Raw genomic sequence first — 12354 nt, forward strand, 5'->3', positions numbered from 1 at the left:
AAAATGGATCAAAGACCTAGTTTAAGAGACATGACCATAAAACTCCTAGAAGAAAATGTAGGGAAGCATCTTTAAGATCTTGAGGTAGGCAATGGTTTCTTAGACTTTACCCCCAAAGCACAAGCAACAACAACAAAATAGACAAATGGGTCCTCCCCAAATGAAAAACTTTTGTGTTTCAAAGGATTTTGTCAAGAAAGTGACAAGGCAACCTACTCAATGGAAGAAAATATTTGGGAACCACATATCCAATAAGGGTTTAATATCCAGAATATACAAATAATTCCTAAAATTCAACAATAAGAAGACAGGCAACCCAATTAAAAAAAGGGGCAAAAACTTGAATAGACATTTTTCCAAGGAGGAAATACAAATGGGTAAAAAGCACATGAAAAGATTCTCAACATCATTAGCTGTTAGGGAAATGCAGATCAAAAGCCACAATGAGACGTCATTTCACACCTCCTAGAATGGCCACCGTTAAAAAAAAAAAAACCAGACAACTACAAGTGTCAGAGAGGATGTGAAGAAATAGCAACATTCATTCACTGCTGGTGGGAATGTAAAATGGTGCAGCTGCTGTGGAAGATAGTTTGGTAGTTCGTCAGGAAGCTAAGGCTAGAATTGCCTTATGATCCTGCAATCCCACTATCCAGAAGAACTGAAAAGCAGGGACTCAGACATTTGCATGCCAATGTTCATAGTGGCATTATTCACAATTGCCAAAACATGGAGCAACCAAAGTGTCCATTAATTGATGAATGGATAAATAAAATGAGGCATATACATACAGTGGAATATTATTCAGCTGTAAGAAGAAATGAAATCCAGATGCATGTGACAAGATGGATGAACTAAGAGGACATTATGTTGGGTGAAATAATCCAGCCACAAAGAACAGATATTGTATGATCTCACTGATATGAAAGAACTCAGAATAAGCAAAGTCATGGAGTTAGAATCTAGAATATATGTTACCAGGGAATAGAATGGGTAGGAAATGGGGATATGATGCTTAATTTGTGCAGAATTTCTATCTAGGTTGATTGTAAATGTTTGGAAATGGATAGAGGTGATGGTGGTACATTGTTGTGAGTATAATGAACAGCACTGAATTATATTTGTGAATGTGGTTGATAGGGGAAGTTTTGAGTCATGTGTATTACTAGAAGGAAGTTAGAGCATAAAACATGGGACTGTATAACACGGTGAACTGTGTTGTGGATGATAGGCTGTGGTGAATAGTACAAATAAAAGAATGTTCTTTCGTGAATAACAAATGCACAACATTATCACAAGGTGTTAATAATAGGGTAGAATAAGGGAAAATATACCCAATGTAAACTATGGACTATTGTAAGTAATATTTTAATATTCTTTCATCAGTTGTAACAAAGACTGCACCCTAATGCAAAGCGTCAACAATAGTAGGGTATACGGAACACAGTATATTTTACATGATTTTTCTGTAAACCCACAACATGTCTAATTAAAATTTTGTTTTGAATAAGACATGGTTTACTAGCTTGAGTATTGAATGTTTTAATTGAGATAATCCATGTAAATTGCTTCATACAGTGCCTAGAACATACAATCTCTCAATGCTGTCTACTACAGTAAAAAAAAAAAAGTACAATTATTAAAAAATGCTTATCATAAATTGTAACAATTGTTCCACACCAATGCAAGGTGTTGGTGGCTGCGTTGTGTAAGGGAATCTTGTATTTTAGGCATGGTTGTTCTGTCAACTCACAAATTGGTCTGTTGACTTTGTCTAAATTTCTTCTTTCTAGTTTGCTTTTTATGTCTTCTTTAGCAGATCCATACCTAACCAGAGGGCATAAAATACTGAATTTTATTTTATGTATGGTGTGAGTGCAAAATTTTATTTTTCCTCATAGGGATAACTATTGTCTCAGAACTGTAACAGTAAATGAAAATGATTTATTAAACAAAATAGACATTTACCCCTCTTTCTTAAAGAGTTTCCTTGGAGACATAGGGAATCCAAGTAATTACTCTAACCCTTGGAATAGAGATAACTCTCTAGAGATTAAGCTCAGGCTCCAGTTTTTATAATATAGGTTACATCCAAGATCATGGCCAACATGATCACTAGATATGTAAAAAAGAAAAAGAAAAGTAGTTCCAGAATTAGTTCTGCATCTCTTGGGCGGTGCCCAGGGACTGCCATGTGGGGCAGCCCTTTTGTCCCGTGAGCAGATAAAAGAGTTATTGTTCTATCTTCTGCTTTGCTATAAAAATGTGTGAGATTTTTGAAATACTGGAATGGTAACCCACAACAAACTCTGAAACTGTTCTGTATCTACTTATTGAAGTGTACTTTGAAAATCATTGCTTTTTTTTTTCTTTTCTTTATATATCTGTTATATTTAACAGTAACAAACATTTTTTAAAAAGTGTGATTTTATTCTAACATCATAGTCATACTGCCTTACATGTCATAAATCTATGGATGCTTACTTAGCAGCATATTGTGTTCCCTCTTCTATATTTTTACAAAAGGGTCTTTTGTTGGCAGGGTTGTTTTGTTTCACCACCAGAACCACTCTGCCTCCCTGATGTGCAGACACACCCCTTAACTCTCCAAGTTTCCACATACACATAAGTCTCTTCTAGGCTTTTTTTTTTCTGTTCCAATGCTCTGTTTATCTCTCTCTGTAGCAATTAAGATCACATTTTAATAAATCTTGATACCTGCTGCCACAGCTACCCTTGCCCAACTTACTCTTCTTCAAAATTGTCTTAGCTGTTCTTGACTATTTACTCTTCCTATGAATTTTACAATCAGCTTGTTAAGTCCTGAGGAAAAAAAATGTTTGAAATTTTGGCAAGAACTACACTAAATTTATAACTAAATTTGGGGAGACCTGACATCAGAAAAATTTAAAATTTTCCCATCCATAGATATGGAATACCTCTCTAACAATTTGAACCTTCTCTTATGTCCTTCAAATACCCTTATGAAGAAAATTATAAAATGTTGTATATTTTATCTCTGCTCTCCCTGGTTTGAAGGTGGTGAGGAGGAGGGAGTCAGTGTGAAAGGGGGCATGAAGGAGTGAGGCTGGTATTTTGGTTGAGATGGAAACAGTCTTTATCAACAATGAGACATTGTTTTCATATGTGACAGCACTAGGTGTCCACCAAGTTTCTTTCCCCTGGGTATTTATTTCATGCTAACATATTTACACTTCCATTAAAGCTGGAATGCTTAACATTGATGCATTAAACAATTGATTATTCTAAAAAAAAAAAAGAGAGAGAGAGAGAGAGGAAGCAGGGCTGACACATACAGCTGTTCAGTTTGTACACTTCACAAGGCACCCGGAGGAGGGTTCCTGACTGAGGACTGAAGTGGAACCCATGCTCCACTCACAAACTGTGTTCCCAAAAGGGGCCACATCCTCCTGGAGGAAGAAGAAACTTTACTCGCAGGCCAGAGCGGACCGGCTCTGTAGGGTGACGGGTCAAAGAGTTAGAAAGAGCCTGACCCATGCAACTGCACAGCTAAGATATGACTTTCAAGCCTCGGGAATATCTGTTGCCTAGGACTTTTTTTTCCTTCCTCAACTTTTAAACACTCCTGGATTGCGGGAGGATAAGGACTGGCACTTGGGTGCCACTCTCTGGTGACAAGCTGGGACTATAGGAGGCTGGCAAGCAGATCTCCTCACAGTCCTGACACTTAATTAAGCCAGATCCCATGGCCTCCTCCATCTTCATTTCTCCCTCATCTTTGTGATCCAGCCATACCCTGAAGGCACAGCCCTACTCCTAAGATTTTCATTTTTAATAAAAAAAATGTTACTGGTAAAAAAAAAAAAATGTTGTATATTTTAGCTTGAATCTACTCCTTGACACCTTATAGGTTTTGTGTTATTGTGAATAGTATATATATTTTAAAATTGCATTTTCTAATTAGTTGTTTTTGATGTATATGAATGCAATTAGTTTTATGCTGATTCTGTATTTACCAACCTTGATGAACTATTTTAGTTTTAATAATTTGCAGTAATTATTCTTTAGTTTTCTAGGCAAATATTCATTTTTATTTAGCTGTTCCTTCTTAATTCCCAGACTTCTCTTCCTAATCTTAGCATATTGGTTAGGAGTTCCAATACAATGCTAAATAGTAGGGGTAATGGCTGGTATTCTTGCCTTATTGTATTTTTCATTTGTTATAAACTTTTAAAACTCAGAGTTGAATTTGTTTTTAAAATTCTTGTAAAAATTGAGAGCAATAAGACTTTTCTCCTTTAATCTATTACTAGAAATAGGAATAAATGATCTTTAATGTGTTAGATTAATCTGTTTTATTCCTTGGTTTTCTTGGATAATCCATGTTTGGTCATAATATATTTTTATAGGCTGCTGAATTTTATATGCTTTTTTTTCTTTGCTTTTTTCGAGTTTTCCATCTCTCTTCACAAATGAGTTTAGTTTATGCTTTTCCCCTGTTATCCTTGCATAAGGATATGTATACTACATTGTTAATCTCAACAGTGCATTGGGTAGCTTTCTGTTTTTCTATTCTTTCAAAGAGTTTGTATGAAGTAAGGATTAACTGTTTCTCCAATGTTTGGTAAAACCTCTAAACCATCCGGGCTTGGTGTCTGAGGAAAGGATGTTTAATGATTTATTCAATGGTTATCGGCTTATTTGGCTTTCTATATCTTCCTGAGCCACTTCTGACAACTTAGTTTCTAAGAAATTGTCCATTCCATCTACAACTTCTACTTTATTGTCACAAAGTCGCATAGCATTCTCTTATCGTATCTATAATTGACTGTTTTTACTCTTACATAGCTGTGTTTGAAGACCGTGTCCTGGGCAAATTTACTGTTTCAAAGTTTGGATCTAAATAATAAAACGTATTTATTCAGAAATTACAAAATGCAATCCCATGAGTGATTGACTCATGGGAATCACAAAACATTTTGGAAAAAAAAAACAGTAGAAGTCCTACTTATTACAATGGGTGGGATACAGCTAAATAGAGCCTTACGTACATTTATTTAACGTACACACACACGCACATTAAAAAAAAATAGTTAAATGTTCAACTCAAGAACCTAAAGAAAGAAAAACTAGACGAAACCAACAAAAAGTAGACGATGTGGAAGTCGAGGCGCTGTAGGGCTGGCGCGCGACAGACACCCGTAGTCATCGCGGCGGGGGAGTAGCCGCAGCCACCGGACACCCTGGCGGAGCTAGAGCCAAAGACGGAGCCCAAAGCGAAGGAGGAGTAGTGCGGAGCATCTGCAAGAGCCTGGTACTCTGCATCTCATACCCGGGCCACACACCCCGCGCTGCCCGTCGCTTCCCGTGCGCCAACTGCTTGGCGCCCCCAGCGAGGACTGGGAGTCTTCAAGCCCGCGGACGACTGGTGCGGGCCGGGAGGGGGACGCCACGAAGACGCGGCTCAGCTCTTACGAGGGCGGTGCGGAGGGCGGGGTGGAGTCCCGAGACCCGCGTGTGGCGGCCGCACTGCCCAGAGGCTCACCCGCGCCCGCAAGCGCAGCCCTGTCCGTCGCGACCTGGGCCAGCCGCGGAGCCCGCACGTCTCTCCCTCCCAGGGCGGGCCGGACGCGCTTCCTCTCCTGGAGGGGGCGGCCGGGGTCGCCCAGAACCAGGCCTGGCCCACCTGGTTGCTTTTTGTTGCCCTTTGTAGATCTGTAAGAAAATGTTAGTTGTGTTGTACACGTCTTCCCTATCGCTATTACTTTTTAAATGATTTGATCAATCCGTTTCTGATGCGTGTTAAATCTTCCACTATATTGGCGCTGTCTGGATTTTTTTTCTTGTCATTTTGACAGCTTTTGTTAAACTTAATCTAATGAATTAACTACAACAAGAGATTGGCAGGTAAAAAGTCAAGAGAATATCCAGTATTTATTCCTAGGGCTGAAATCAAGTCCTCAAGGAAGAAGCCCGATCCAGATCTTGTTAGAGAGGGAACAGCCGTGGCTTAATGACTGGCAGAAAAGTCACCATGGTCCACGCTAGCAGAACATACAGGGTATCCGTCTTCTGGAATGTGCGAAAAGTTCTTCACAGGAAGGTGGCCCATTGGAGGCACCCTGCTGCAAAACCACCTCGGGGAGTGCTGGGAACACTGACCACTGGTGGTAACGCTGGCTGCCGTATATTACAGGCGCCCAGTACTAGGAGCACCCTGGGACCAGCTAGGAAAACCCATTCTTCCTGAAATGTCTCTTCAGTGTCCTCTACTGACAAAGCTTATCAGTTGACAAAGGAAAAATATTTATAGGGCCCGTCTCTATTTCACAGAGCAGAGAGTTAAGGATGAGTTTGAAGCCGAAGGGCAATAAATTGGTAAGGGGCACGAGTTAAACCTTCCCTGTTAAATTGCTGTCTGATATCTGTTTCCTGATTGGACTCTGACTGTTAAAAAATGAATAAAAGAACTTAACATTCGAAGTTGTTTGGGGAGATTTGTATTTAGAAGACGAATAATGTAAACTTTTAGGAAGTGACTCTGTGTGTTGAACAGATATACTATCTATGATAAATTAAGTGAAAAAATAGAACAATATGTACATTATGGTCCCATTTATGTTAAAAATCGATTGATGTGTATGGGTTTTTATTTATAAATGCATAGAGAAAGTCCTGGATGGATATACAGAAACCCAGGTTTTTATCTCTGAGGAAGGGAGAATGATATAAAAGGGTTGGAAAAGGGAGACTTTCTTTTTTTATTATTCTTTATCTTTCCAAATTAAAAAAAAAATTACACTGAACATTTGTTACTTTATAATTTTTTCAGTTTTAGGATTTTTTTTTGTAGTCAATTTAAAAAATTAGTAGCAGGAGATAGAACCTTGTGACAGGAAGGGGAAGGGAACAGTAATTGAGTACCCACTATATCCCTGACCCTTTATGTGTAGTATCTCATTTGAACATGAGAATAGTTTACGCAGAAGAAAACTGGGTCTCAGAGAGAATAAACAATGTCCCAAGGTCATGCAGTTAGAATTCTGACTTCGCTTTTTGGAGTCCAAAGCTCACACTTTTCTCAATATGCCAGCACTTCTCAAGCAGGATTTTATAGACCTTTGTGAGGGTACTCATGGATATTTTGTCAGGGTCCATGAACTCTCCAGAAAACTCTTAAATTTTGTATGTTATTTTACTTATAATCTCAAAATTAAGGTGTTCTAGATCTTCTAGATGACCATTGTAAAAGAGCACTTACAGGACATCTCATTTTTTCCTTCATGTTTATGCTAGTGTTTTTGCCAAATCCTATGCTTCATTAATTGTCTCAGGCTAACCAGAAAAGAACAGAATGGAAGTTCATAATGCACTTACACTGGATGAGGAAGTGGTCAAATTTTATCTTTGTGATTCAAACAGGAAAAGGTTGTGTGTGGGGGGAACATTTCCCATTCTGTACATGGTGGTAAATGCACATAAAACTCAGAAGAACCTATACCTTGACAATCACCTCTATATTCATGTTTGGAAAAGTGATTTTAATTTCAGCTAAGCATTAGCCATTACATCAAATTAATGTTAACTTGAATTTTATTAGATTTGTAGTTTTGTTTTTATTTACATTTTTAAAAATTTATTTTAGTTTTATAATTACAGAAGAGATATGTTTAAGAGCTTTATACCTGGTTTTATGTTTATACATCAAGTGACATAGTAAAGTAATTTAGAAGTCAACATTGAGCCCACTCTGATCGAGATGGTGATGTGAGACTTTTCAGGGCTCTGTTCCCACCACAGAAGCTTTAAACAATCAGCAGGAACTGGCAGAAGCATCTTTCTCAGAACTCCAGAAAATAGTTAAAGGTCTGCAGTAACAGGACACATGCCAAATCAAGAAAAAGACTACTTAAGAGTAGTAGGATCTTGTGGCACTCTGGCTGGCTCCATCCTCATCCCTCACCAGCTAGGAATGGAGCTGGCCCACAATCACATTGGAGCATGTAAGTATGACCCAATCTGCTGGGGCCAGACGGACTCACTGTCCCAGAACTTCATGGAGAAGGTAGTTCACCAAGCTCTCCTATAGAGGAGTGCTGGGAGAGCAGTCACGTGGCCTGGGTCAGGGGACTGCTGGCTGTAGGACCTACAGTATAGTGCCCAGGACCATGAGGAAACTGTTTCCCAAGCAAGAAGTGACATTTGAAACCATGTAAATATAGGAATTGCCAAGGCTACGTTTGCCTGCCTAAGCAGGACATACAAGCAGAAGGAATCAGGGAGGCCCCTATGCTTTGGCCTGAAGCTATTCTCTAAACTCTTGTGACTAAACCCCGAAGGAGAACACCTGCGCAGGTCAATCTGCAAAGACTGGAGAAGGTGATTTCTCTTTCCCCTTTTCTTTTGGTTAGCTCCTAGCATTCAAGGAATGCTCTGCCATGACACCAGCTGTATACAAGTTTTAAGGAACAAGTACCTCAGAGCTTAAAGTCCAGTGATAACATTAAAATATCAAAATTCCAGGTTTCAATAAAAGGTTACAAATGAAAGAAACATACAAAGAAACAGGAAGCAATAGCCCAGGCAAAGGAAATTAAAGCATCAAAAAACATCAATGAGGAGGACCAGACCTGGCACACACCAGAAAAAGACTTAAAAAAGAAAAAAGAAAAAAAAGGTCTTAAATATACTCGAAGACCTAAAGGAAAACATGGACAAAGAACTAAAGGAAATCAGGAAAATGATAGGTGAACACAAGAGAATATCAATAGAGAGATGGAAATTATGAAAAGGAACCAAGCAGAAGACCCAAGTAACAAATAAAAAATTCCCTAGAGGGGTTCAGCAGCTGACTGGAGCTGGCAGAAGAAAGAACCAGAGAACTTGAAGATAAAACAGTTAAAATAATTCAGTCTGAGAGACAGAAAGAAGAGAGAATGAAGAAGAAAGAACAGAGCCTAAGGAACTCCGGGGACACCATCAAGTAAAACAATATATGTTTTGTTGGAGTCCAGAACAAGAAGACAAAGAGGAAGGGCAGAGAGAATTATCAAAGAAATAATGCTAGAAAACTTACCTAAGTTAATGAGACATGAATATACACATCCAGTATGTTCAATGAACTCCAAATAAGATAAACCTAAATAGACTCACATGATGGCATCACACATGGACTCACACATGGCTTTAGCAATAAAAATATGATTGCCAAAGATAAAGAGAGCATTCTGAAAGCCACAAAGAAGCAACGTGTCACAATTGAGCCTAAATAAAATTAGGTGCTGATTTCTCAGCAGAAACCAAGGAGACAAGAAGGCAGAGGGATGACATATTTAAAGTGATGAAGGCAAAAAAATAAAAAAAAAAGCCAACCACGAATACTATATCTAGCTAAAATGTGTTTCAAAAATGAGGGAGATAGTAAGACATTCCAGATAAGTTAAGGGACTTTATTACCACTAGGCCAGCTCTCAAGAGATGGTAAAGAGAGTTCTGCAGGTTGAATGGAAAGGACAGTGACTAAAGGATCAAAGCTACTTGAAGAAATAAAGAGCTCCAGTGAGGGTAATGACATGTATAAATATAATGCCACTACTATTTTGTATTTTTATTTTGTTGCTCTACTTTTTAATTCCTACAGGGTCTAAAGACAAATGCATAAAATCTAATGATAAATCAGTGATTTTGAACTCATAATATGTAAACATATAATTTATGGCAAGAACTACATAAAGGTAGGAGGATGGAGAGGTATAGGAACATGTGTCTTCTACTAATGTTAAGTTGGTATCAAGGCAAATAAGATTGTTAAAGATTTAGGACATTAAATTTAAGGGTGGGTAATGGTAGCACAGTGGCAGGGTTCTTGCCTGCTATGTTAGAGATCCGGGTTCGATTCCCGGTGCTGGGCCATGCGAAAAAAAAAGATTAAACTTAAGCCCCAAGGTAACTGCAAAGAAAATATCAGGGAATACAGTCAGAAATTGGATGACATATTGTTGGGGCAGGTGGCAGGGAGAGTGGAGGAATTAATGTAAAATGGGTGTAGGGTTTCTGTTGGGGGAGGTTGGAAAATTTTAGTAATGAAGATCATAAGGTGCTGTTGTGAATGTGATAAATCCCATTGAATGGTGTGATTGGGAACGGTTGAGATGGGAAAGTTTATGTTGTATATATGTTCCCACAATTGAAGGATAAAAAGGAGAGAGGGAGGGAAGAAAGAAGGGGAGGAGGGAGGAAGAGCACCTAAAGAGACACATGACAATTAAATGCAATACATCATTCTCAGTAGGATCTGGCAAGGGAGGAGAAAGGCTCAAAGGGACATTATTGGACATATGAAAAAAACCCAGAATATAGACTGCAAGCTTTATATCAATGTTAAATTTCTTAAACTTATTAACAGCACTTCAGGTTACATAAATGAATGTCCTTGTTCTTAGGAAATGTATATGGCAGTATTAGGTGTTCAGTGAACATGATATATACAATCTACACCCAGGTGTTCAGAAATTGGAGTACTGGATAGATAGATGGAGAGACAGAGTGATAAGGCAAATGTGGAAAAATGTTAAAATTGGCGGATCTGGGAATTGGGGGGTGGGTAGGGGTATGTTGGAGTTCTCTGTATAGGGTTTGTATTCTTTTTGTAACTGTCCTGTAAGTTTGAAAATATTTCAGATCAATTTTTTTAAGTCAACATTGAAAGTCAAGAGCATTTTTTCCTTTAAAGAGACCCCTAAGATTACTCAAATATGAGATGCTTCGTATTATATCAAATTACCTCTCCAGATATATAGAAAAGGACATTAAAAAAAAATCCTGAACTACACTAAAAATCTGATGACTGGTTTTTGGAACGAAAACCTAGAGGCATAATTTAACAATGGGACTGAATACAGGGAATCCGGAATGCGGCGTTGCTTTAACTAGAGGGCACACCTGGAGAAAAACTGAAAGATTACTGGGTAGGTCATGTCACATTTGTTCAGGATCAATCCTCGTGAAATGGTGAGTCCCAATTGTGCAAATGCCCATGTCTTCGTAACCCTTCCTAGCAAACCTCCTATGATTAAGGCAAACAAAAGACTGTTGTCTTTGTGGATGCCAGCAGCAATTCCTGAGCAAGTACCTGTGGGATACAGGAGCTACCCCACTCTGAAATCAAAGTAAATTGTCCTGGAGTAGCTAATTTGGTGCTCGATGAAGCATAATCCCCTTGACAAAGCATTACTGGAGCTTTAGTCTCGATGTTCCATAAAAACAGTTAGGCTCACTAAGAAGCCCTAGAATGTAAATTTAAAAAATCTGGTTCAGGGCCACTGATATTGGGTGATGGTAGGCTCAGTATTGAGTCCTGGGAGCCAGCAGCCACATCGCAATTGTGGAGTATGCCCTAAATTTGGATAGAATCCAAGGTATTTAATTATGGATCAGTAAACTGCTTCCTAATTTAGACAGAACATTTTGGGATTGCAGTTACCAAGCCATCATATCAGGGTGGCCATTTAAGACACCATTAAGAAAATGGAACAGTTTATTGCCTGAAAGGACAAAATGTATTTCCCAAAGTTCCAAACTGGCATGGTTATGCCCACATTTCCATCATCCAGACTACTTCCCGCTCTGCTTCCTGCGCCTGAACAATGGATATAGTTACCTTTACCTCCTTTCCTAAAACTGTCCTCAGGCCTGGCCTGTTTATTTTAATGCAACATCATTTATTTTTCAAATGGCTGCAGGTTGGGGCTTCTCAGACAATTTGGGCCTGTGCCCAAACTGCTTTAAGAAAAGCCCCAAGACAGGTGAAAATCTTCCTGGTAACGTGGGAGAGGACTCCCAGGGATGAATCCAGACCTGGCACCGTGGGATCAACAATTCCATCTTGACCAAAAGGGGGAAAAGAATGTAACTAATAAAGTATAAGTGGCACAGAGAGTTCAAATAGAGTCGAGAGGCTACTCTGGAGGTTGCTCTTACGCAAGCTTCAGTTAGACATTGCTACCTATTATAACCTGCCAATCCCCGATCAGGACCATTCCAGCCAATCCTAAAGAAAACCTAGGGCAATTTATAAGATTACACATGGGTTCCATGCACTAGGAACCTACAACCTCCAGATGGGTCCCTGGTCCAGATAAGCCCTGAAACCTAGCCCAGCCTCTCCAGAACATCAGATCATTCCATCTCCCTACCCCATATTGATAACAGACTCTTCCAATATGAAAAATTTAGAATGGCCATAGCCCAAACACCCCTAAAGAGAGGGATGGAAAGATCAAAGATGATGGTGGAGTTATACAAGAAGATAGGATTTAACAAATAAATATGAAATCTGAATCATTAAATTGATATCTCTTTTGGTCTCCAGTG

At 38.9% G+C, this 12354-nt stretch overlaps 1 protein-coding gene across 2 annotated transcripts in view; it reads right to left on the reverse strand.

The window, feature by feature from the left end:
- The window catches only part of CCL28 (C-C motif chemokine ligand 28), a 49699-nt gene that overhangs the window by 27181 nt on the left and 10164 nt on the right, over nt 1-12354 (reverse strand). The window contains exon 1 of one of the 2 annotated variants that reach the window (XM_077115158.1): nt 9059-9179. The exons of the other annotated variant lie outside the window; for it this stretch is intronic. The gene's annotated coding sequence lies outside the window, so the exon portion shown is untranslated. Of the gene's footprint in view, nt 1-9058; nt 9180-12354 lie in introns of those variants that run through there. 2 annotated transcript variants of the gene reach the window in all.

This window comes from Tamandua tetradactyla, chromosome 9 (assembly GCF_023851605.1).
Source record: "Tamandua tetradactyla isolate mTamTet1 chromosome 9, mTamTet1.pri, whole genome shotgun sequence".
Lineage (NCBI taxonomy): Eukaryota > Metazoa > Chordata > Mammalia > Pilosa > Myrmecophagidae > Tamandua > Tamandua tetradactyla.